Raw genomic sequence first — 4,320 nt, 5'->3', positions numbered from 1 at the left:
GTCTCTTAGACAGATAGGCCACAGGTCTCTTCCAGGGACCTAGAGTCTGGGTGGGAACCCCTTTGGCAATGCCCCTTACCTCACTCACGTAGAGGTGGAAGGGCTTCGTGACGTCTGGCAAGGCTAGGGCAGGTGCTGAGACAGAGCCTTCTTTAGCTCCTCAAAGGCCATTGTTCCACTTCAGTCCAGTTTAATGGCTGCGCCTCCCCAGCACTTGAGCACAGAAGTTCAGCAATCTCCTCAAACCCCGGTATCCACAGGCGGCAGCATCCAACTGCCCCTAAGAATTCCCGAACCTGCTTCTTGGTTGTAGGCATGGGGACCCGTAAGATTGCCTCTATTCGACTGAGGGAGAGGGTCCGTTTTCCTTTGCTAATGTTGTACCCCAGGTATGTGACATCAGAGGAGCACAACTGTGCCTTCTTGGCTGACACCCGGTAGCCTAATGCTTATAAGGAGCCTAACAGGCCCTCAGTGTCTGCTGCCAGCAGAAGATCATCTACATACTGGAGTAGGGCACATCCTGGATGCTCCTGTCCAAAGGCAAGTAGGTCCAAACTCAAAGCTTCATCAAAAAGGGTGGGAGAGTTTTTGAAACCTTGAGGCAGTCTAGTCCAGGTTAATTGTCCTGAGAATCCACCCTCTGGGTCATTCCACTCGAATGCAAAGCTAGAAATTCCCTTCTTTGCTTCTAAACTCAGGGGGTATTGCCTTACCTAAGCTGGAGTGGCGGTGGCTTGCAATTGGACTACTACAGGAGCTTGATGACTTGCTAACCCCGGGGGGTTGTTTTCTGCCCAAACCATGGGAAAGAGACGTTGTAATTTCCCCAAGTAAGCAGAGTCACCTTGGCCTTTTCCTGCAAGAGATATTCCTCTGAGAGAGGACAGGTTAGAAGAGTGCGGACAGGGGAGGACGGGTCCGGGCTTGGGTTCCTTGGATCCACGGTGAAGTGTGCTCCGTCCCCGTCGAAGGATATGGTGGCTTGTAATTTCTGTAAGAGATCACGTCCAAGTAAGGGGTATGGGCATTCTGGCATGTCCAGAAATGATTGTGTTACCGTGTTCTTTCCAAGGTCCACAGTCCTCTTTGATGTCCAAGGAAAAAGGCAGTTTGTCCGGTGGCTCCCTGGACTGATGTCTTCTTAGATGTTACGGGTCCCATTCGCTCTGTCAAAACTGAATAGGCTGCCCCAGAACACACCAGGAAACTAACTGGGGGTCCTATTTATAAAAATTATTATTCTGGGCTCTAAGGGGTTCAAGGAAAAGGAGTCCTGGCCCTATTCGTCCCCTTCCCTGAGTGTAAATCCTTCAGAGCCTCTATTTATAAAAATTATTATTCTGGACTCTAAGGGGTTCAAGGAAAAGGTGTTCTGGCCCTATTAGTCCCCTTCCCTGAGTGTAAATCCTTCAAAGCCTGGGGTTTCCCTCAGCCTTCCGCTTTCCTTTGTTAACCTCCCAGGATATTCTCTCTTCCAGTGCCCCCACTTCCTACAATAGGCATACTAATACCTTCCTAGTTTTCTGCTGGCCTTTTCTTTCCATTTTCCATTCCCCCTCTCCTTTTGTCTTGGTGCCTGTTTCTCTTAATGCAGCTACCACTGCCTTAGTCATTCTCTTGTCCTGCTTCTCCTCCGGGGTGTCCCTATTGGTAAAGACTTTCTGGGCTACCTCTACCAGCTGTGACCGATTCATTCCTTCAAATCCTTCTAATTTTTGGAGTTTTTCTAGTTGCTGCCTTTTAAGCACCCCCCCCCCAAACCCCCAACAGAACACGGTGAAAAGTGTCCAAGGAGGCCTTGTCCCCGGGGGTTCTTGGGTCTCATTGGGGCACAGGGAGGCACAAGAAAGCAAAGCATAATATGTTAATGATATGTTCAGGCTGTTCAACCATTCACCATGACATCCACTGACCACCAGGGGGCAGACGCTCTGACCAGTTGGTTCGCTTGCTGCTGGGGTTCGGCTGGTCGGGACTGAGCAAGACTGGCCCTGGAGCCTTCCCGTGGTCCCTCCCCAGCTCTGATCATGCACCCGTGGGGTCCCTCGGCCTGGCCTGTGGGATTGGGCCAAAACTGGCTTTCCAACATCCCCTGAGGGGTCCCAGATTGCAAGAGGGAGCAGGCCAGGCCGAGGGACCCCACCGGTGCATGATCAGAGCTGGGGAGGGACCACGGGAAGGCTCCAGGGCCAGTCTTGCTCAGTCCCGACCAGCCGAACCCCAGCAGCAAGCGAACCAACTGGTCAGAGCGTCTGCCCCCTGGTGGTCAGTGGATGTCATGGTGAGTGGTTGAACAGCCTGAGCATATCATTAACATATTATGCTTTGATTGGTTGAACAGATGACCACATAACTGGACACTTAACATATTAGGCTTTTATTACATAGGATTATTTAGGGGGCTTTTCAAAGTTTCTCTTGTAAATGTTTTCATGAAAAGGCAAGTCCTATTGCACAGTAAATATTGTTAGTAAATAGTAAAATATTTGCATGTTTAATTACATCTCAGAAATCCTTATCCCAGAAAGGACTTCAAACAGTTTACAACATAAAGTGAAATAAGGTAAAAGGAGTTTAATATGCATAAAGGAACAGAGAAATAAGGGTGGGACAAAAAATGACCAGTAATAAAAGTGACCGTATCACATGATAACATTATAAAGGCAGTAAATGTGGGCCATGGTTTGGTTTTTAAAGATTGACATTCGACCCTTGTTAATTTTATAGCTTGTAGTTTTTATGAGATGTTTAAGGGACTTAATAGGATTCTTATTAGTAAAAGGAACTTCTGTCTGGATTCTTGGTAAATGGAAACTATTGCAAAAGTTTATCTTTCATATAATGAGTTTAACAGATCAATAAGGGAAGATGAACACCTCAATACAAATTAGGTAACACAAATCCTGTAACAGGAATGTTGAACCTCATTAATGAAAGCAAATAACAATGCCTCACCATTTTCACCCATTTTACTGTTGTTTATGGTATTCTGTGCCGATCAAGTTTGGGGTACCTAAATTGCTTCAAATTTTTAGGTAAGTAATTGGCCTGTATTTATTAAAAGCATTTAAAACTAGATAAACTTTGATATAGTGATTTCACTTCTAGAAATTTGAGGAAATAATTGCCAGTATTTGAAAATATTTATCTAAGCAAGCATGCTCTTTAGAGTATTGCTCATGAAAATGAAAATTTAGAAATAACCCAGTTTCAAAACCATTTCAATATGGGAAATCTGCAGCACTTTGCAAGTAGGAAAAAAATGCCACTAATTATAAATTTGAAGAGGTTACTCTTGCAATGTCAGGAGTAACTTAAAGAAAATACAGTACATTTGAAGCATAGTAACCTCTATTTTGTAAAAACTGCTGTTTGAAATTTCCACTAGACATAGACAGTCCTCTGTCCTGTGAATTAATCCTGCTATTACTGGCTTCTGTAAAACACGCTTGCTCTCACGATAGGAAAAATAAGCTCAACGGTCTGACCTTGCGAGCCGGAGGGCTCCGCTGCCGGCCTAGCTACCCAACACCAGGTGTCGTTTAGTTATCTGTACTCAAGGCTACTGAACTGTGTTGTACTCAAGTCTACAGGCTTCCTGCGAGATACCTGATAAGCTCATATAGGGCTCTTTTGAAAACTTGCAAAAGGGACTGGAAGCACCATATTTAGGAGACAAAGACATTAGAAAAATATAAAAAGGGAAAGCTTCCTCCATGTTCTTGCTCAGACTCTGGAAGCAATATTCCTCTGACCCTGCTGGTGTAAAAAAGACTCCAAATTAGCCCTAGCCGGCTTGGCTCACTGGATAGAGCGTCGCCCTGCAAACCGGAAGGTCCCAGGTTCGTCTCTGGTCAAGGGCACGTGCCCTGGTTGTGGGCTCCATTTGGGGGACGTGCAGGATGCAGCCAATCCATGATTCTCTCTCATCATGGATGTTTCTGTCTCTCCCTCTTCCTTCCTCTCTGAAATCAATAAAACTGTATTTTTTTTAAAAAGACTCCAAATTAATTTGGCTTGTTAAGGCGTCTTATGTTTAGCTCTCTCAGTTACAATATAACGCATTAATTATTTATTTTCCATGCAGAAAAGAGCCCTAACCTTTACCTTACTGAAAGGGAAGGGAACACCTTTGTGTTCATAAATACAGAAAATAACCCATCGGGACAAAATCTACTTAAAACTCCCAAATTGGTGTTTCTATTCCCGAACCCACGACCCAAATACAGCAGCTGAACCCGGCACCTGCGGGGGCACCGTCTGCTCCGAGGGCTGCTCCCCGCTCAGTTCCTGCTGTGGGGGGGTGTGCGGGGGGCG

The sequence above is a fragment of the Myotis brandtii genome, unplaced genomic scaffold (genome assembly GCF_000412655.1).
Source record: "Myotis brandtii unplaced genomic scaffold, ASM41265v1 scaffold980, whole genome shotgun sequence".
Taxonomy (NCBI): domain Eukaryota; kingdom Metazoa; phylum Chordata; class Mammalia; order Chiroptera; family Vespertilionidae; genus Myotis; species Myotis brandtii.
The sequence above is the reverse complement of the archived record's forward strand: the minus strand, read 5'-3'. Positions refer to the sequence as shown.